The following is a 23,060-nucleotide window of genomic DNA, read 5'->3' as shown; positions in this document are numbered from 1 at the left end:
CTCCTTTTCTTAACTCAGGTTCTTCACTGGGCAGAACTCAAGTTTACTTCTTCCTGTCACATTTATCAAGCAGGACTTCAAAAGTTCAATACTGGCCTTAGCTACTTCAGATGTTTCCCTAAAAGAGAGTGAGAACTGGAGGAGAGACAGGGGAGCCTATTTCTGCAAAGAACATGAAGGATTAAATGGACTCAGCAGTAGTATATATGACAAGCATATATACGACTGCAAAGTCAGAATATCACAGAGTATCACTCTACTCTACTCAGCAATAGGTTAATCCACAAGGCTGGGGTCCCTTTTCATCTAGGATGCCTGCAACCTGCATTGAGCAGTCTGCACGCAAATTTACTCTGCTGAGCACACAATTCCTCCTTTCAGATGAAGGCCCTCCCTGGTTTACTCCTCCAACTTTTTGGTTAAAGTCTCTTATGATCACAAGTTCTTTACTAGAGCAGTTTATAATCACCCCCATCCTGTTTCCTCCAACCAGTCTTCTGTTCAATTTAACTATAATTTGCTGAATAACTGGAGTTGGTCCAGACTGTGCTAGGTCCTAGGAAGACAGAGACAATTAAACAAGGACCCCACTCTCAAGAACCTCACAGATTACAGGGGGAGAAGACAGATAGCCCTGGGGTCCATCAATCCTCAGAAATACAGCTATAGACTTTAATATATACATAAACACACACACACACACACACACATATGCTATGAATGTTTAACATTCATAGAGAAGTTGATTTTAAAAAAATAAAGGCCCGGCGCGGTGGCTCACTCCAGCCTGGGTAACAAGAGCGAAACTCCATCTCAAAATAAATAAATAAATAAATTTGAGGGCCAGGCGAGGTGGCTTAGGCCTGTAATCCCAGCACTTTGGGAGGCTAAAGTGGGTGGATCACGAGGTCAAGAGATTGAGACCATCCTGGTCAATATGGTGAAACCCCGTCTCTACTAAAAATACAAAAAATTAACTGGGCATGGTGGCACGTGCCTGTAATCCCTGCTACTCAGAAGGCTGAGGCAGGAGAATTGCCTGAACCCAGGAGGCGGAGGTTGCGGTGAGCCAAGATCGCGCCATTGCACTCCAGCCTGGGTAAGGAGAAGCGAAACTCCGTCTCTAAATAAATAATTAATTAATTAATTGAACGGTGAATAGGAGTTTGCTTGGTAGGCAAGGAAGCTGAGAGCAAAGACCATTCCAGGTAGAAGAATCAGCACATGCAAAGACATGGCCAAATGCAGAAAAAAACGTAACGCGCAGGAAGAGTGTATGGAGAAACAGGATCATGATGGGTATGTAAGTTACGTTGAGTAATTTGAACTTTCATGCAAGGGCAGTCGGGAGCCATTGAAGTTTTAGACATGGAATAATTACCGAGGGCTTTCTGCTTTGAGGTCGTTTCAAGACCGTCATCATCCACAATCTTGCCTCAAAAATGGAATGGAATTGCTTTCGGGTTGGATGGAGGACGCGGCTGCTGCCTCTCGGCTCTGATCCACACCGCAGATTCCAGGATTCTATAAGCAGGAGACATCTTAGAAATCAGGGCTGGGCAGGCAGGAGCCAGGAAAGTAGCCACAATGACTTCAACAGTACTGGTGGACATACAGGAAGAGGCGACCTGCCCCATCTGCCTGGACCTTCTGACAGAACCCCTGAGCTTAGACTGCGGCCACAGCTTCTGCCAAGCCTGCCTCACACGGAATAGCAGGGAATCAATGACTGGTCAAGAAGGGGAAAGAAGCTGCCCTGTGTGCCAGACCAGCTACCAGCTTGGGAACCTGCGGCCTAATCGACATCTGGCCAAAATAGCGGGGAGACTCAGAGAGGAGGTGTTGGGCGCTGGGAAGGAGCTGAAAGCAGTTCTTTGTGCAGACTATGGAGAAAAGCTGCAGCTCTTCTTAAGGATGATGGGAAGGTCATTTGTTGGCTTTGTGAACGGTCTGAGGAGCACCGTGGTCACCACATGTTCCTCATGGAGGAGGTTGCCCAGGAGTACCAGGAGAAGTTCCAGGAGTCTCTAAAGAAGCTGAAGAAAGAGCAGCAAGAAGCTGAGAAGCTAACAGCTTTTATCAGAGAGAAGAGGACGACCTGGAAGAATCAGATGGAGCCTGTGAGATACCGGATCCAGACAGAGTTTAATCAGCTGTGAAACATTCTAGACAGAGCGGAGCAGTGGGAGCTGAAAAAGCTGAAGGAGGAAGAGAAGAAGGGGCTGCGTATTATAGAAGGGGCTGAGAATGACCTGGTCCACCAGAGCCAGTCGCTGAGAGAGCTCATCTCGATCTGGAGCGTCGATGTCAGGGGTCAACAATGGAGCTGCTGCAGGATGCGAGAGATGTCACAGAAAGGAGTGAGTTCTGGACCCTGAGGAAGCCAGAAGCTCTCCCTACAAGGCTGAGAAGTATGTTTGGAGCCCCAGATCTGAAAAAGATGCTGCGAGTGTTTAGAGAGCTGACAGATGTCCAAAGCTACTGGGTGGACATGACTCTGAATCCGCACACAGCTAATTTAAATCTTGTCCTGGCTAAAAACCTTAGACAAGTGAGGTTTGTGGGAGTAAAGTATCTGGACCTTCCTGTCTGGAAAAGCATCATGACTGTAGTGTCCTGGGCTCCCAGCACTTCTCCTCTGGAAAGCATTACTGGGAGGTAGATGTGGCTAAGAAGACTGCCTGGATCCTGGGGGTATGCAGCAATTCAGTGAGACCTGCATTCTCTTTCAACCAGTATGCTAAAAATCACACTGCTTACTCCAGATACCAGCCTCAGACTGGATACTGGCAGAAAGGTAAAGAAAACTTGGGAGAGAAAACTTGCTTTTTAAATCCTTACTTCATAGATGGGATTCGTAATTTCTGCTCATTTTCTGTCACTGAGAATAGCCATATGGCTAAACCTAACTGAAGAAGATTTTTTAAATGTCTAGCTGTATGAGCTGTATGCAATCATGTACAATCAAATTTCTTTGTTGTTTTTTGTCTTTGTTTTTTTCCTTTTTGTGGAGAACGGGGTCTTGCTATAACACCCAAGCAGGTCTCAAAGTCCTGGGCTCAAGCTATTCTCCCATCTCTGCTTCCATAAGAGCTGGAATTATAGGCGTGAGCCACAGTGCCTGGAATACAATGAAATTTCAAAAGAACGAAAATTCAGATTTTGGTGGAAACTGCCTGGAACCCTAAGTAATCCTTTTAGCATTATAGAGGACTCAGGATCTCAGCTTCTTTTCTGGAATTATGTTAATTCCATTCTATAGCCTAAAGGTTGTAAAAGAAAACACTATTGTCACAGAGGTTCTAAACATGTACATAGTTGTCCTCCTATTTCCCAACAAGTGAGTCTTGTTAGAGCTGGCATGTAAGTTTGATTTTAACTTAAAAATAATTTTTTTGGGGGTAAGAGGAATTTTTTTTAAATTGTTCTTTAGGTTCTGGGGTACAAGCGCAGATCATGCAGGACTGTTGCATAGGTACCTACATGGCAATGTGGTTTGCTGCCTCCATCCCCCATCCCCCGTCACCTATATCTGGCATTTCTCCCCATGTTATCCCTCCCCAAACTCCCTAACTCCTGCTGTCCCTCCCCTAGCCCCCCCAATAGACCCCAGTGTGTGATGCTCCCCTCTCTGTGTCCATGTGTTCTCATTGTTCAACACCCACCTATGAGTGAGAACATGTGGTGTTCGATTTTCTGTTTTTGTGTCAGTTTGCTGAGAATGATGGTTTCCAGATTCATCCATATTCCTACAAAGGACACAAATTCATCGTTTTTTATGGCTATGTAGTATTCCATGGTGTATATGTGCCACATTTAACAATATTATTGTGATAAAATTGACATACAATAAATTTCATAAAGTATAAAATTTGATACATTTTGACTTGTGAAACTCATCACCATCATGGCAATAAATCTGACGGGTTCTGTTTTGTAACAACACCACTTAGAGCTGTCAGTTTCCTTCTTTGGCTTTAATAGCATCTCAAAATTTGGTATAGTCTCCATTCTATTCAAGATTTTATTTTCCCTTTTGATTTCTTCTTTGACCATTGAATTATTTAAAATCATATTTTTTCCCAAATCCATGAGGGTGTTCATATATCTTTTTGTTATTGATTTATAATTTAATTTTAAATGCTCCAGATATAGACTTTATATGACTTGAATCCTTTTTAAATGTATTGAGACATGTTTTACAGTAAAGGATATGATCTATATTGGTAAAGGTTTCATGTGCACTTGAAAGAAATGCGTATTCTTGTTGTCCTGGGGTACGATGTTCAATAAATATCATGTTGGTTGAAAAAAAAATGGAATGGAATGGAATTTCCTTTGCCACAGGAATCTGCCCACTCCGCACCTGACTCGTCTGTACATAACCTTGGACACTGTTCCTTTAACTGTCTAGCTTCCCTTACAAGGACATTTCCTCTTGCCAGCTCCATCCCCCACTGGTTCTTACCACTAAAGTGCAGTCCATGGATAAGCAACATCCAAATCACCTAAGAGCAAGTTAAAAACACAGAATCTCAGGTCCTACTCAAGACCTACTAAATAAGACTCTAAATGTTAACAATATTACCCGGAAGTCATGTACATACCAGAGTACATTTTCATGCACTAAGGTAGGTTTCATTTCTGAACCTGTTTGCATTGCTAGAAAACTGCTATCTCTCATGCACCCAGTCTTAATGGAGGGGAGAACAGGAGTGTGGAAGGAAGCTGGCATCCTTGAGGGTCATGCCCTAGGTTGATACCTAAAGCTGGGCTAACCACATGCCATGTTGTTTCATTTTATCTTTTAATAACTTTGCAAGGTGAGTAGCCGAATGCTCATCTGACAGAGAAACTGAAGTGCAGAGAGTTGTCACACAGCCAGGAGCATTTAACCTCATGAGTCCTCTTCAAAGTTCTTCACAAACCCCAGAAGAATAAACCCACCATCTCTACCTATTTAAAAAATAAGGCCCCAACCCAGAAGGGAAAAAGACTTGCCAATTTGTCCATCACCTACCAGCCTGGAATGGCTACCTTCCCACCTGAGCCAGCTCATCATCCAGCATATGTTCCCACATAGAGTTAGGGTTCTCCCTGTGTCCTTCAACCCCCAGCTTGCCTTTTCCTCCTGTGCACATACTGCAGTTAAATTTTACATTCTCATCTCACACCTGAGTTCCAGATTCTCTGTCAGCACAGTCCTATCTCAGGGAGAGAAATCAAACAGCTGAAGGCAGTCTGCTCTTAGAGAGGGGAACAGAAGGGAGATGGATTCGACAAAACTGCCTAACAAAGTACATTTATAAACATCATTGGAATGAATGTCTCCGGTAACTGCAGCCCGTCACCTCCTAATGCCACATCATGGAGACACTGGAAAACAGGTAGGGCTTATAACCTGATTTCCTATCATCTGGTTACAGCTTTAGCACCTCCAGCCTTCCCAGCTAGGCAGTATATGACTCACACTTTCCTTCTACTTCCAAGGCACTTTGGGACAAAAAGGAAAAGTAACGAAATAAGACAATTTTTAAAAATATCCATTTCATCAGTAGCTTGTTTCTTAATGTGTCCAGGCATTTGACCATACAGATGGTCTAAAAGGTGCTAAAATGAATTACTAGGGACTCAAAATCCTTGAAAATTGGTCTAGCAGGGGGAGAAATACAATCACATTAATCTGGATAATTCAAGCTATTTTCTTAGAGCCCTAATTTTTTTGACTTTCTTGGCTGTCCCCTTCTCTATACTTTCCTTGTGTTCCTAACTCAGATGTGTCCTCTCTCTGCCCCTTTCTCCACATTTTGGTCACCACAGCTCTTATTGAGTGTGCTGCTCCCTCCTCCTCCTCTCATTTGGAATGTTGCAGAAGCTTTCTGCTGGTCTCCTGACTCCTGACTCCAAGCTCCTTTCTCTCCAATCTGCCTTCTGCTCTTGATTACCATTAGGTACATAATGCATATAATGAACTCTTTGTTCCTTGACCTCAAAGAGTTCAGTCTAGATGAGAAAAGAGAACATCAACAAAATATAAACAAAAACAAACCTCTTTTATTTTTCTGTCTGCAGAACCTAGCATACAGCTCAATGCTGTGGAAGGGAATTCTATTTCTCCTAGGATACACTTGTTGCAACAAAGTAAAACAAATACATAAGCTGAAAGTTTCTCCTGGGCGAGGGATGGTAAATGAAACTGACCTGCTCAACCCTCTTACTTTAAATTGGAGATGTGTACAATGTCATTAGCATTCTCTTTACTGGGCATACCATTTTTACTGAACATGAAAATGCATTGAAAATGCTTTCTGGCAGTCACTGCAATCTCGATCCTCTAAGGACTTAACTTATTTTATATAGTTTATACTTTTTTTTTTTTTCTTATACCGACTTAGGGTCCTTAACCATCATCAAATAAGGAGACAAGGAAGGAATGATCACAGACACTTTTTGGAACCTAACACTATAGGTGGGGGCAGTCTGCTGCCCTTACACATATTTTGATCAAGAAATATGCCCTAAAATGCTTTGAATGCCACTAAGGTCCCCAGCAGAGGAGTCTTAAACCCAGCTCCAGGGAAGCTAGACCGTATCCCTGCTATGCCCTGTCAAGCTGCATCTATCAAATTAGGTTAGGAGTTAAGATGTTACACAATGTGACCAATGGGATCAGAAGCAATAATATGACCTGTCAGCCAGTGCTTTCCTGACAATTCTGGGGTAAAGAAATTGGCTGCTAGAGAGCTGCGGGGGCTGGGAGGAGGGGAGGAAGAGCTGGTGTGGGAGATGAGGGGAAAGGGCTATTTTGCTCCTTATTTACAAAAGTGGTGCTTGGTAGGGAGAGAGTGGTAAATTGACTTTATTTCCATAGAGTTTTGCTTGAAGGCTGCAAACCAAAAGCCTTTTCCTACAGGGCAAGAGTTGCAAAACTCTGCATGAAGCATTTCATGAGCTTGAAGGTCTCTCGGGAGCAGGACCAGAGAGTAAGATCTGTGAGGGCTTCTGTTTTATCAGGGTGAGGAAGGGTCACCTCAGCCAATGCTGTGCACAGACAAGGCCAAGAAATGCAACTGAAGGTTGAGGACACCTGGCGCCAGCTGAGAGGTGATTGAATCCTGGCTTGCAATTGTTGGCATCGGGGAGCAGGGCTGGCCTAAGCTTGTAGCAGATGAATTCTCTAATTTTGTTGGTCAGGAAAGAGGGAAAGAGATGCAGCTCAGTTCCTGTATGAACTGTTGTAGAAGCTACCCTGAAGTGTGTCTGTTAGGAGCGATTTATAGACACACAACCAACAGCTAGTTCAATGTAGAAAATTTTAAAAAGAAAAGGTTCTATGAAAAGCAAGCTCACTTGCTCAGAACTCTGATAAGTTCCACATTTGCAAAAGGCCATTGCCTGAAATTTCTAAGCATTAACTTTCTAGAGCTCTCTGTCCCAATGCTACAAATTTAAGCCTTTGTGACACACACTGACCACGTATATAGGACCCAAGAGGCAACTGAAGGTCTTTCCTTAATAGAGTTTTTTTTTGTAGCAGATGAATTTCTTTGAGGCAACTGAAGGTCTTTCCTTAATAGAGTTTTTATTTGTTCTCTGGGTTGCTTGAAACCTGGACCACTCTCAAGGACTTGGGCTTGGAGCTCCATGGTTTGGCTACCCAGATGAAATTTCTCTCTCTCTGTCTAGCCTCATAAAACCTGATTTCTGCCTTTTCCTTCTAGGCAAACTGGATCCCAGAATTCAGATATGTATATTGCCATCCAGATCTCTGTGATGGAAAACTCTTACCCAAGTCTATTACCTTACCTTGCAAGTTTCTCACTATGATTCACATATTGAATCTCTCCTTCCATAAACTGGCTTTTCTGATTTGAAAGATCAGCTCTGAGGCTCTCTGCCTCAGCTTATCTTATTCCTAAAGCACACAGTAAGTGCTCAATGAATATATTTTTTAAACCAACTTTACACTTTCTTTTCTAGACCTATTCAGGTGGTCATGAAGTGGTTTTAGCCTCCTGGTTTTGTAAGAGGAAGACCAGGTCATCCATATGCCCTTTTACTGAGGACAGTTTCCCCAGAAGAGAAAGCATCTTCCTGAGCATTCTGGCTAATTTATCAAGCTTATATTAACTTGAGTTTACCATGTGCCTAATCAGGTTTAAATTATCTAAAGGTTATTATGTTGCAAGCCTAAACTATCTGGTAAACTTGGGCAATGTGCCTTCTTACATGTGAGAACTGTTAATAAAGCACATCTAAGAAATACAATCAACAACAATAAATACTTTATCCGCATATTGGAATCACAAATGGAAATTATGACCCTTAATTGTGGTTGTGCATGTCATCCAGGTGGCAGAACACCTGGAAATCGTGCTGCCCCTTAGAACACCACGATCATTTCAAAGTTCTACTAAAAGTGACAGTTAATCCCAATCTCTGAACTAGGTATATTTTTTATGAACAGAAAATATGACTAAATTGCTGCATATAAATGCAACAGAAAACCAGAACAAAGTAGTCAAATCTATTAAAAATATATATATATCATGACCTAAGTGTGGTCAGCTGTTTCTCTTTCCATTAACATCATTTGCTACTTTTTTATTGATTTGGTCATTGGCAGGTGCATGTTGGAGGTCAAATAACAACGAGTCTCAAAGGCTCAAGAGAAAACTGGAGAAAAAAAGTTGCAAAATGAGAAAATGTTCTCCGTTAACTTATTTTTGTTTTGGTCAAAATAACATTTTTATGTTATGTTATTTTTTTTTTTTTTTTACAAAGAAATGCTTCAGAAAAAGTGGAGAAATAGCAATACTTGCTGCCTTAGATTAAGGAAGTGCTTCATAAAGAAGAAAACCAATCCACTTAAGCCAAAGCAATCAGTATGTTTAATGCTGGTCACCTCTCTCTGATGAAGCAGAGATCTGTTGAGAATGCTGCTTTCGAATTCACAGGATTTTTATTAAGACAAAAGACAAAAGGACACTAATTTCTCAGTTATTGCTCTTCCACTCCTAACTTGCACATCAACACGTTGCTGGAAACCACAACACTTGACCATATGAAAAAAGTATAAGAAAACTGTATTACGTGTGTGTATGCATGTAATATACACATATGTATAAAAATATGTATAAATACATACATATGTAAAAAGCATATGTATACTTTTTACCTTAATTAGACATGCCCATCAATATATCCAAGAAGAACGTTACTTAAGCTGTCTTGGAAGCAGCAATACTGTCTATCCTGAAAACAGGAAAACACAGAAAAATACCTAAATTCCAAGATTGTCTGCTTTTAAATCCGGTGATTCACAGTTTACAGAAGGGAGGAAGGGTATGGGAAAATGAATGAGGGCTCTTCACTGTTTACCTAAAAGCCAAGATAATCAGTAATAGACTTTGTTTTTCTGATCTTCGTTTTAAAGATTTCTAAGAATATAGGCTGGTGGTTTTAGAATTAGACTCATATCCAAACCACTCATGCTGGTCAGGTACTGTCTCCTGGAAAAGAGAGAAAAGAGGCTCTTGTGTCAAAAACGCCTGGGCCAAATTATCTAGTTGTTCAGAATTTCATTTTCCCCATCAGTAAAATAAGAGCACTAATACTTACTCCATAGCCCTGTGACAAGAACTAAGTAGGTGAAGATGTACAAAGCTTCCCACACAATATCCCATACATAGTAGTACTGAATCCATTTCAGGGTTGGTTCTTTCCAGTACCCCTCCCCAAACCCTGTTCTTCCTTTGTTAATACTTTCAATACTTTATCACAGTGTTAGCTCCGGTGTTTGAGAAAACATAAACTATCATAATGATTTCAAAACAACTATTTTAAAAGTGGAAAAAAGAAATGATAATCAAATTCACATTTAATAATAAGAACAGATAAATGTACTGAGTATTTCCTATGTGCCACCCCAAGAACTACTACTTGCCTACGTACTAATCCATGCATGCCCGTTGTTTCTTTAGTCCTTGCAACAACCATACAGAGAAGGTGATATTAGGAAACTGAGGGATGGAGAAGTTGGCTTCCTTTGTTCAGATCGCACAGCACCTGGGACATGGAGATGGGATTTGTCTTTGCAGCCTTGTCTCCTGGCCTTTTCTCCTCAGCATCCACCCTGCTGGCCTCACCATACTCAACACCACAGGACCAGCATGTGCTCCAGATGATGCCACACACTCCGTTAGATTTTCCTTTCCTTCTTTCTCTTTTCCTTCCCTCCCTCCTTCCTTTATTTCCCCTTCTTTTCCTTCAACCTTTATTTTAAATTTGAATTCACTATTTTACTTATTTTTTTGTTTTTCTTTGCTTTGACAGACAAGGACAAAATATTGGTCATTTCAGTATAACTGGGTTCTTCTTTGGAGTGAAGATTTTTTTCTAGCTTTGTTGTCTTAGATGACTCAGTGAATTCCTTTGAACTTTTTTTTTCTCTGTGAAATGAATGTATTAGACAAAGTGATGTTAAAAGGCCCTTCCTAGCTTACTTGTCCTCTGACTGGCTACTTTGGAAGAAGTTTAGATCATGCTGGCATTGAGATCTTCATGCATGTATGAGAGTTGTGGACTCTAACAGCAATTTGCTTGCTTTAGCTAAAGGTAAAATTTCAAATTCCATGAAAAGATAGTTATATTTATATACATTCTTTAAAGAGCTTACAAATGGGGAAACTGAAGTTCAAAGACATTGAGTAATTCATCCAAGGTCACTCAGAAGTGGCAGAGTCAAAATTCCCATTATACAAGTTTCTGTATCTTCAAAGCCCATGTTCTTTGCAGTATCCCAAGCCTACCAGAAAGTATTGTACATAAAGTTATTGACCTGAATTACTCTTGTTTTTGAAATCTGACTCAAAATTTAGGGTGATAACTATCATGTGTCATAAGGTCATTCTGTGCCAGCCAATATCAGAGCTTTAGTCCTCCTACTGAACCAAATGTCAGGCACTATAATTACCCTCTTTTGATACATGAGAAAACTGAGGCACAAGAACTAACATTATTTGCCCAAGTCATAGTACTAACCAGTTCAATTATTGTCACTTAATAATTCACAGACTCCAATGAAGAAGAAGAGAAGGAGTTTTTAAAAAGGACTGCTCAGGGATTGTTGAGAACCTGCCTCCTGAACTCTTTACCCATTAAAATCGCCAGCTTTTGTCATTCAGTCTGACAATGAGAAGAAAATGACAAAGTGAATTTCAAGGGACATTGTTTGTCAGTGAGGCTTGCAATGTCCTTCACACATTAGGGAGTCCAGCTGACGTGCTGTCCCACCTTGGTTGGAGGAAAACTGAGCTCCAAGGAGAAAGCAGGTAAAGCAAACAGCAAACGAGGAAAAGAAGCTCTGTTTATTGAGTTGGGTCCAAATTCACCGAGAAAAATGACTTCCAGATGCATTTCAAACACAGCACCATGATTAGGATGGAGAAGGCAGTCAAGTCTATTTGGCTTCTGCAGGGGATTTCTTTGTATATTCTAACTGCATCATCATTTAGCTTTATTTTAGCTTTATTCGGAACCTGGCTGCTGAATGAGTGTATTGATTACCTGTCATCGATGCATATTTCTCAATTAAAAGCCGTCAAGGCTTGTAAAATCTCAACCATGTCAAGACCAACAAGTGCATTTTAGTACTGCTGTTAGTAGTCACATTAGCCGCCTTCTACTGAACAGTGGCTACAAGCTTGGCACCTTACATATGATAGCTCATTTAAATGTCACAAACCCTTTCAAAGTAGATGTCATTATTTTCTATCTTTCTAATGAGGAAGCAGAGGCTCCGAAAGATTAAAAAACTTGACCAAGACCATAAAACTAGTAAGCGCTGGAGGAAGTATTTGAAACTATATATGTCATATTCCCATTCCACAGGGCTTCCTGCTACACCCAGGCAGTAGAGAGTGCATGTAAAGTGCTGTTCAGGGCAACCTGAACAGTCAGTTCTGTCATTTACTAGCTCTGTGATGTTGAGCAAGTTTCTTAACATCTCTGTGTCTGTATCCTCATCTGTAGAATCAAGGAAATAACACACAGTGCGGTTGTTAGGACTAAATGAGCTACTATATGTACAGCATGTAAAAGTAATACAGCATGTAAAAACAATACAGCATGTAGAACATTATTTTTACATCCTCTGGATACTGTGTACGTTTTTGACCTTCAAAACTTGCTGTAGGCACTTTGTACTTCCAAGGACTTTGCAACAATTCCATTTTCCGCACAGCAGCTCAGTGTTTCAGGTCAGGCCACTGTCTCTCACTCTCAGACTGAGACGTGAGGAGCAACTGTGCCAAAACATTTTCAGTGTACTCAGTTTCTAATTCTCCTGATCACATCTGAATAAACAGACAATGAGACTGTTTATTTTTATATTCTACATACCTTGACATCTTAGTTCTACTCCTCACACTACTGCACAATTAGATGTTATTACCTCTATTACCCAAATAAAGATGATGTGGACCATAAAATCAAGATGATCCTCCCAAGTACACGTAGCTGGTAAGTAGCAAGGCTTGGATTTGAACCCATATATGAATGTCTCTCAAATGTGTGTGCTTGCATTCAAATTGCGATATTTAAACCATTATTTTCTCCTTGTCTCCTTGGTGAACTCTTCCTCAACTATTTGGATTAACCCATCTAGGACCTTCCTTGACGTTCACCTATTGCATATGTATTTTATGAAGTTGTGAGAATAGTTGTATGAACAGTGTTGTATGAAGAGTGACGAATGCAAATCATGGTCTCTGCTTTCATCTCTGTGTCTCAGTGTCCTCAACTGCTTTCATGAAGCTTACAGCTTAAAGAGGGTAATATACAAGTACATACCTGAAGGATCCTGAGAAGAAATAAAATCAGGGTGACAGAGTGGAGAAAATTTAGGGCAACAGGCCAGTGGATGGCATGGGAGCTCTCTGGGGAAATGACATTTAAGTTAAGATGAAGGATGAGAAGAAGGCAATATGTGAGAATGGGGGAGGGGTTCCTGGCAGCAAGAGGAGCATGTGCCAGAGCTTGAGACAAAACAGGAGCATGGGAATCAGAAGAAAGCTTGTGTAGCTAGGGAAAAACAAGAAAGAGGAGGTGGAGTTAGGGTGGTGCTCAGTGGAAGTGGTTTGAGAAACGGTCTGGGGCCAGAATATTCATGACCTACTGAACCACAGGGAGGCATTTGGGTTCTGAGTCCTGCAGAGCCTTGTGTGGCCCTTGTTGGTAGTCATTATCATATTGCATTGTCATTCTATGCTTATCCATCTGTTTCCCCTCCAGACCATAAGCTTCCTAAGTGCCTAGGCCAGTGTTCAAGACAAAGTGGGCATTCAGCAAATTAAACAAATTAATGGAAACAATTTTATAGCACAGTGATTGTGCAAGATACTTACTGAAAGATAAACATAAAAAGGCTAGAGTAAAGAAAGAAACTAGTATTTTTGTTCCTCAATGAGAAAGAAAAATTCTGGCTAAGAATACATTTTATTATATATAGTTATTTACATTATATAAGAGTTAATAGGTTAATGAACATTAATAATGATAACCAACATTCGTAGCTTGGCACTGGGCTCACTGCTTTATATGTATTTCATTTAATTTTCATGATAATAAACATGAAGCAATTACTGTTAATCTCCATTAGCAGGGGGGAAAAAAACCCAAAAAACAAAATTTGGACAGAGTTCAATAAATTACATAGGGTAACAAAGATAATAGTGACAGTGCTGTGATTCAAATCCAGTTATTTTATTCAAAGTCTACATATGTAAAAACTTTGTAACTTTAAACTGTCTCTCATGAGTGTATCCTTGAATCTTATTAAATTAAAAAAATATAAACACAATAGTAAAAGTCCTAGATATTGAAGTGAAATGAACAGTAGTAAACATTAAAAAAGAAACTAATGAAACTTTTAATAATAGTAACTGGTTATTTTAAAAGTTTGATGGAATTCTGTATAAATGATTGAGAAAACAAAGAAAAAGGAAAGCACTCGGTGCATTAGGATGCTGTTTTGCGGGGGTATTTGTTTCAGTTTTCTTGTTTTCATAATGTTGCTGGTATATTACACAAAAATTATCAGAAAAGGGAAGTGATGGGAGGTTTAACTTTTCTAAGAGTAACAGATGAACAAGATGGATAAACAAGCCAATATTTGTATTCTTCACACTTTTTCTATTACTATTCCCAGTTGACTGTGTCTAGGCCTTCTTCCTCCCCACTGCCCACCCCCTACCCCCATTGTCTGAATAACTCCTATTCATTCTTCAACATCCAGATAAAATACCTCTCGGTCTGGAAAGCCCTTACCTGGCCACCCAGACTTCCACCACACTACATCCATTTCCTTTATGCGTTTATAAAATGTTAAAGTACAAACTAATTATTCTGCTCTATCATTCTCTCTTAATGCAGTGAAGGAAGGAAATAGAAATGTGTAATTATTCAAATATATAAATACTGATTTAGACACTGGTTGAATCACTGCATTAATCATAACAGCCATGTATACACTTTTATGCCCATTCTACAGATAGGAAATGGGAAAACAGGCTCAAAAAGGCAATTTGCTCATGTTAGTTTTTTTTTTTTTTTTTTTTGGAGATGGAGTCTTACTCTGTAGCCAAAGCTGGAACACAGTGGCATGATATTGACTCACTGCAACCTCCAATTTTTAGACTCAAGTGATTCTCATGCCTCAGCCTCCCAAGTAGCTGGGACTACAGGCCCATGCCACCACGCCTGGCTAATCTTTTGTATTTTAGTAGAGACAAAGATTCACCATGTTGCCCAGGGTGGTGTCCAACTCCTGAGCTTAGGTGATTCATCCACTCAGCCTCCCAAAGTACAGGTGTAAGCCACCATGCCTGGCCTGATTTAGTATTCTTGAGGAAGATAGGACAAGTCATGAAAAACAGAGTATTGGAGATTTGGGGAAGATAAAAAATATAAGAGCAAACAATGGTGAGTCACATTTGGAATCAGAGTCCAAGGTGAGTTTCCTGCTCTCATAGCCCTAGGTTGCTCTGTGAGGCTTTACAATACGTGGGTTAAGAGTATCACTGCTGGAGCCATCCTGCCTGGGTGCAAATCCCAGCTCTAATCTTACCTACCTATGTGACTTTGAGAACATTACAAAACCCTTCTGAAACTCAGTTTCCTCATCTGTAAAATGGAGATGATAATGATAAGTCATTGCACAGAAATATTATGAGGATGAGATGAGGTAGAAAGTATGATGAGTTTAAGCTGTCCTTAGCACTTAGAAGACTTAAAACTGTGAGCTGCTACTATTCAGTGCTTTCAAAGAAAAAAGAAAGTTATATGTTAAATCATAAGCATTGCCTTGTAGAGCACAGACAAACTGGGGCCTGATCAGAGTAGGGTGAGCAGAAAAGAGGAAGACTTGGCATGCTGTTGAAGGGGTCCCTACATACATCATTTACCTTGGAGAAGAAAACACTCAGGAGCAACAGGACAGCTACAGTAGACCACACGTACTTTCTAAAAGGCTGAGTTCTCCATTGTGCTGAGCTCTCATCAGCATCACCTGTTTATCCTTATAGCCAGTGCCACTAGGTGGGAGGTCCTCCATTCACATTTTTAATTTAGATTGTTCATTTTACACCCAAGGTGGAGAAAAAAAGGTTAGAAACTGATAGGACTTGACCATGATTACAAAGAGTACAAGAGATGGGATTTAAACCCAGCTTATCTTGTGCCAAAATGTGTGTCCACAGCTGCACACTGTGCTGCCTCCACAGGTCCACTTCTTTTTTATGAGAGTTTGTCAGCTGCTACATTATCCTGACTATGACTAATGCCCTCCAAGAGCTAAAGGCAGGGGAAGAGAAAGTCAATTTATTCTGTGCTGTTCCAGAGGGCAGAATGAACACAGTATACAAGAAAGAAACTTTGGTTCAACATCAGAAAAATATCTTTAGCTATAATGAAGTACCTATGGGCTCAGGTCTCTAGGTTTCAACCACAAAACTGGGCAGCTGTTTGGGTAGGCATCGAGCTGCAGTTTTGTTTTGTTTTGTTTTGTTTTTTTCATACTCCAGCGGTGCCTGGAACTCCAGTGAGATAGGAGAACTGTCCACTTCTGTGGAAAATGGGCTGAAACCAGGGAGTCAAGCAGTCTTACTAGGCAGGTCCTACTCCCATGCAGCCCAAGCAAGCTAAGAACCACTTGCTTGAAATTCTCACTGCCAACAAAGCAGTCTGGAGTTGACTTGGGATGGCTGAGCTTGGTAGGGAGAGGGGTGACTGCCATTACTGTGGCTTTAGTAGGTGGTTCTCCCCTGACAGTGCTAAGGAGACTGGGAGGTTTGGAATTTGCAGACTCACAGCAAAGCAGCTGTGGCCAGACTGCTTCTTTAGATTCCTCCAAAGGACAGAGTATCTCCACAGGAAATTCAGCAGCTCCAGTCAGGGGCTTACAGACAAAACTCTGATCTCTCTGTGACAGAGCACCTGGCTTGAGGAAGGGGCAGCTGGGGTCACAGCATCAGGGGACTTAATCTTTCCTGCCTGCTGCCTCTGAAGACAGCAGCTGATCCTGACAAGGGAAATTCTCCCAGCACAGCACACCAGCTCTTCTAAAAGATAGACTGCCTTCTTAAGTGGGTCTGCGACCCCCATGCCTCCTGACTGGGAGAGACCTCCCAACAGGGGTTGATAGACACTTCATACAGGAGAGCTCTGGATAGCATCTAGCAGGTGCCCTTCTGGGACAAAGCTTCCAGATTAAGGAGCAGGCAGCAATATTTTCTGTTCTGCAACATCACTGGTGCTACTCAAGCAAACAGGGTATGGAGTGGCTCTCTGGCAATCTTAACAGACCATCAGAAGAGAGGCCTGACTACTAGAGAAAAAACTAACAAATGGAAAGCAACAACAAAAGGGCAACCTCCCTGAAACAAAATCCCAATCTAAAGGTCATCAGCCTCAAAGATCAAAAATAGATAAATCCACAAAGACGAGCAAAAACCAGCACAAAAATGCTGAAAATTCCAAAGGTCAGAATGCCTCTTCTCCAAATGATAGCAACACCTCTCCAGTAAGGGCACAACCCTGAATGGAGAATGAGAGTGATGAATTGACAGAAGTAAGCTTCGGAAGGTGGGTAATAACAAACTCCCGTGAGCTAAAGGAGCATGTTCTAACCCAATGCAAAGAAGCTAAAAGCCTGGATAAAAGGTTACAGGGACTGGTGACTAAAAAAACCAGTTTAGAGAGGAATATAAATGACCTGAAGGAGCTGAAAAACACAGCAGGAAAGCTTTGTGCAGCATACACAAGTATCAATAGCTAAGTCGATTAAGCAGAAGTAAGGCTATCAGAGTCTGAACACCACCTAGCTGAAATAAGGCATGCAGACAAGATTAGAGAAAAAAGAATAAAAAGGAATGAACAAAGCCTCCAAGAGATGTGGGACTATGTGAAAAGATGGAACCTACAATTGACTGGAGTACCTGAAAGAGACAGGGAGAATGGAACCAAGTTGGAAAACACACTTCAGGATATTAGACAGGAGAACATCCCCAACCCAGCAAGACAAGCCAACATGCAAATTCAGGAAATGCAGAGAACACCACTAAGATACTTCATGAGAAGATCAATCCCAAGACACAAAATCTTCAGCTCCTTCAAAGTTGAAATGAAGAAAAAAATGTTAAGGGGAGCCAGAGATAAAGGGAAGCTCATCAGATTAACAGGAGATCTCTCAGCCAGAACCCTCCAAGCCAGAAGAGAGTGGAGGCCAATATTCAACATTCCTTAAAAAAAAAAAAAAAAGGAATTTTCAACCCAGAATCTCATATCCAGCCAAACTAAACTTCATAAGCAAAGGAGAAATAAAATCCTTTCCAGACAAGCAAATGCTAAGGGATTTTGTCACCACCAGGCCTGCCTTGCAAGAGCTCTTGAAGGAAGCACTAAATATGGAAAGGATACACTGGTACCAGCCAATGCAAAAACACACCAAAATACAAAGACCAATGATTCTATGAAGAAATTGTATCAACTGGTGGGTAAAATAACCAGCTAATACATCATGATGACAGGATCAAATTCACACATAAGAATATTAATCTTAAATGTAAATGGGCTAAATGTCCGAATGAAAAGACACATACTGGCAAATTGGATAAAGAGTCAACATCCATCGGTGTGCTGCATTCAAGAGACCTATCTCACGTGCAAAGATACACATAGGCTCAAAATAAAGGGATGGAGGAATATTTACCAACCAAATAAAAAGAAAAAAAAAAGCAGGGGTTTCAATCCTAGTTTTTGATAAAAACAGACTTTAAACCAACAAAGATAAAAAAAGACAATGCCATTACATAATGGTAAAGTGATCAATGCAACAAGAAGAGCTAAATATCCTAATTATATATGTACCCAATATAGGAGCACCCAGATTCATAAAACAAGTTCTTAGAGACCTACAAAGAAGCTCGGATTCCCACACAATAACAGTGAGAGAATTTAACACCCTACTGTCAGTATTAGATCAACAAAACAGAAAATTAACAAGGATTTCAGGACTTGAAGTCAGGTCTGGACTAAGTGGACCTAATAGACATCAACAGAGCTCTGCACCAAAAATCAACAGAATATACATTATTCTCAGTGCCACATGACACTTACTTTAAAATCAACCACATAATTGGAAATAAAACACTCCTCAGCAAATGCAAAGAAACTGAAAGAATAACCAACAGTCTCTCAGACCACAGTGCAATCAAATTAGAACTCGAGATTAAGAAATTCACTCAACACCCCACTACTACATGATAATTGAACAACCTATTCCTGAGTGACTACTGGGTAAATAACAAAATTAAGGCAGAAATCAAGAAGTTCTTTGAAACCAAAGAGAACAAAAAGACAATGTACCAGAATCTCTGGGACAGTTTAGATTTACATCTAAAGCAGTTAAGATGGAAATTTATAGCACTAAATGTCCACATCAGAAAGCTGGAAAGATCTCAAATCAACACCCTAACATCACAAAAAAATTAAGGAAGAAACAGCAAACAAACACAAAAGCTAGAAGAAGACAAAAATTAACTAAGATCACAGCAGAACTAAAGGAGATAGGGACACAAAAGAACCCTTCAAAAAGTACATGAATTCAGGAGCCATTGCTTTGAAAAAATTAACAAAACAGACCACTAGCTAGACTAATAAAGAAGAAAATAGAGAAGTATCAGTCAGACCCAATGAAAAATGATAAATGGGATATTACTGCTGACTCCACAGAAATACAAACTACCATCAGAGGATACTATAAACACCTCTATGCAAAAAAAAAAAAAAAAAAAAAAAAAAAGGCACTAGAAAATCTAGAAGAAATGGATAAATTTCTGGACACATACACCTTCCTAAGACTAAGCCAAGAAGAAGTAGAGTCCCTGAATAAACCAATAACAAGTTCTGAAATTGAGGCAGTGATCAATAGCCTACCAGTGAAAAAATGCCCACGACCAGATGGATTCACAGCCAAATTCTACCAGAGATACAAAGAGGAGCTTGTAACATTCCTTCTGAAACCATTCCAAATAATCAAAAAATAAAATAAAATAAAGGGGACTCCTCCATAACTGATTTTATGTGGTCATCATCATTCTGATACCAAAACCTGGCACAGACACAACAAAAATAGAAAACTTCAGCCTAATATCCCTGATGAACATCAATGCAAAAATCCTCAACAAAATACTGGCAAACCAAATCCAGCAGCACATCAAAAAGCTTATCCACCATGACCAAGTCAGCATCATCCCTAGGATGCGATGTTGGTTCAACACATGCAGATCAATAAATGTAATCGATCACATAAACACAACCAATGTGAAAAAACACGATTATCTCAATAGATGCAGAAAATATCTTTGATAAAATACAATATTCCTTCATTCTAAAAACTGTCAATGGCATTGATGGAACATATCTAAAAATAATAAGAGCTATTTATGAAAAATCCATAGCCAATATTATGCTGAATGGGCAGAAGCTGGAAATATTCCCTGTGAAAACTGGCATAAAAATGCCCTCTCTCACCACTCCTATTAAACATAGTATTGGAAGTTCTAGCCAGGGCAATGAGGCAAGAGAAAGAAATAAATCGTATTCAATTAGAAAGAGAGGAAGTCAAATTGTCTCTGTTTGCAGATGACATGACTGTGTATTTAGAAAACTCCACCGTTCAGCCCAAAATCTCCTTAAGCTAAGTAACTTTAACAAAGTCTCAGGATAGAAAATCACTGTGCAAAAATCACAAGCATTCCACTATACCAATAATAAACAAACAGAGAGCCAAATCATGAGTGAATTCTCATTCACAATTGCTACAAAGAGAATAAAGTAACCAGGTATACATCTTACAAGGGATGTGAAGGGTCTTTTCAAGGAGAACTACAAACTACTGCTCAAGGAAATAAGAGAGGACACAAACAAATGGAAAAACATTCCATGCCCATGGGCAGGAAGAATCAGTATCATGAAAATGCCATATTGCCCAAAGTAATTTATAGATTCAATGCTATTCCCTTCAAGCTATCATTGACCTTCTTTGCAGAATTAGAAAAAGATACTTTAAATTTCATATGGAACCAAAAAAGGCCCATATAGCCAAGACAATCCTAAGCAAAAAGAACAAAGCTGGGGTCATCACACTACCTGACATCAAACTATACAAGGCTATAGTAACCAAAACAGCATGGTACTGGTACAAAAACAGACACATAGACCAACAGAACAGAACAGAAGCCTCAGAAATAACACCACAGATCTACAACCATCTGATCTTCAACAAACCTGACAAGAACAAGCAATGGGGAAAGGATTCCCTATTTAATAAATGGTGCTGGGAAAACAGGCTAGTCATATGCAGAAAACTAAAAGTGGACCCCTTTCTTGTACATCATACAAAAATTAATTCAAGATGAATTAAAGACTTAAATGTAAAACCCAAAACCATAAAAATCCTAGAAGAAAACCTAGGGAATACCATTCAGGCCATAGGCATGGGAAAATACTTTATTACTAAAACACCAAAAGCAATTGCAACAAAAGCCAATACTGACAAATTAAATCAAATTAAACTGAAGAGCTTCTACATAGCTAAAGTAACTAGCATCAGTTTGAACAGGTAAACTACAGAATGGGTGAAAAATTTTGCAATCTACCCATCTGACAAAGGTCTAATATCAAGAATCTATAAGGAACTTAAATTTACAAGAAAAACAACAATGCCATCAAAAAGTGGGTGAAGGATATGAACAGAGACTTCTCAAAAGAAGACATTTATGTGACCAACAAAAACATAGGAAAAAAAAGCTCATCAACACTTATAATTAGAAAAATGCAAATCAAAACCACAATGAGAAACCATCTAACCCCAGTCAGAATGGCAATTATTAAAAACTCAGGAAACAATAGATGCTGGCAAGGCTTGGGAGAAATAGAAACACTTTTACATTGTTGGTGGGAGTGTAAATTAGTTCAACCATTGTGGAATACAGTGTGGCGTTTTCTCAAGGATCTAGGACCAGAAATACCCATTTGCCCCAGCAATCTTACTACCAGGCATATATGCAAAGGATTATAAATCCTTCTACTATAAAGACACATGCACATTTATGTTTATTGCAGCACTACTTACAACAGCAAAGACTTGGAACCAACCCAAATGCCCATCAATGATAGACTGGATAAAGAAAATGTGGCACATATACACCATGGAATACTCTGCAGCCATAAAAAAGACTGAGATCATGTCCTTTGCAGAAACATGGATGAAGCTGGAAGCCATCATTCTCAGCAGACTAACACAGGAACAGAAAACCAAACACCATATGCTCTCGCTCATAAGTTGAACAATGAGAACACATGAACACAGGGAGGGGAACAACATACACTAGGGCCTGTTGGGAGTGGAGGGAAAGGGCAGGAGAGCATTAGGACAAATACCTAATGCATATGGCATTTAAAACCTAGATGACAGATTGATAGATGCACCAAACTACCATGGCACATGTGTTTCTGCACAGCTAAAGAGCTTCTGTACAGCTAAAGTAACTAGCATCACAGTGAACAGGCAACCCACAGAACAGGAGAAAAATTTTGCAATCTACCCATCTGACAAAGGTCTAATATCCAGAATCTACAAGGAATTTACACAAATTTACAAGAAAAAAAAAAACATCAAAAAGTGGGCAAAGGATATGAACAGACACTTTTCAAAAGAAGACATTTATGTGTCTCAAAAGAAGTCAGCACATAGGTGAAAATTTCACATATTCAAAAGTGACTTTAAAAATTCTTGTATTACACACAAGGAACAGTGTACATGATTTGGGGTATACAACTGTGTTTCCTAACTCTTAGGTACAGCAGAATTTGAGCACTACAGGGCTAAATCATGCCCCAAGTAAAAGTCTAACAATTTTACCTTAAAAAAATAACAAAACCCTGATGGAAAATGGGAAATGGATACAGGAATTCAAGAGTATTTTTGCCTTCAGGGTTTCCTTGATTTTTCAAAAATCATTAATTCTTTATAATTTGAATATAGGTTGCAGTGCAGATTATATGAGACAATATATATTGATCTTAACTAAGCTTTTTATTGTAAAAGGAAAATTGGCAAATTAAAGATTGGTGACCAGGATTATGATAGAGTGGAGACCACTCCATAAAGCAGGATGCAACCAATTGTATCTATGGCCTCTGGGCCACATATGATCCACAGCCTGTTTTCATACAACTACCAGTGAAGAATGGTTTACATAGTATTAAAGGCGGTAGAAATTTTTTGAAAAGAAAAAGGACGTGTGGTCTGCGATGCCTAAACTAGGATTGTAAGCGTAATAGGGATTTGCTATCTGCAGAGAAGACGGCTTCTCTCTCCCATGTCTGGTTTTCGTCCCCGCTGCTTGACATGTCTTACAATCATTACTTCTCCAGTGCGTCCAGTGTCACCTCTTGACATGTCTTACAAACATTACTTCTCCAGTGCGTCCAGTGTC

The 23,060-nt window shown here is 39.9% G+C and overlaps 2 pseudogenes across 2 annotated transcripts in view; one reads left to right on the top strand and one right to left on the bottom strand.

Moving 5' to 3' along the window:
* LOC103788745 (tubulin beta-4B chain-like) overlaps positions 1 to 23,060 on the bottom strand; it is a 105,102-nt pseudogene that overhangs the window by 55,112 nt on the left and 26,930 nt on the right. Inside the window, exons 5-6 of the transcript XR_013528465.1 lie at positions 9,382 to 9,512; positions 9,179 to 9,255 (exon numbers count right to left, since the gene is read on the bottom strand). The product of XR_013528465.1 is annotated as a tubulin beta-4B chain-like (transcript). The remainder of the gene's footprint in view (positions 1 to 9,178; positions 9,256 to 9,381; positions 9,513 to 23,060) is intronic.
* Positions 1,474 to 18,737, top strand: LOC144579886 (tripartite motif-containing protein 6 pseudogene; annotated as a pseudogene). The gene has a single exon (XR_013528463.1). The product of XR_013528463.1 is annotated as a tripartite motif-containing protein 6 pseudogene (transcript).

The sequence above is a fragment of the Callithrix jacchus genome, chromosome 17 (assembly GCF_049354715.1).
Source record: "Callithrix jacchus isolate 240 chromosome 17, calJac240_pri, whole genome shotgun sequence".
NCBI classification, from domain to species: domain Eukaryota; kingdom Metazoa; phylum Chordata; class Mammalia; order Primates; family Cebidae; genus Callithrix; species Callithrix jacchus.
The sequence above is the reverse complement of the archived record's forward strand: the minus strand, read 5'-3'. Positions and strand labels throughout refer to the sequence as shown.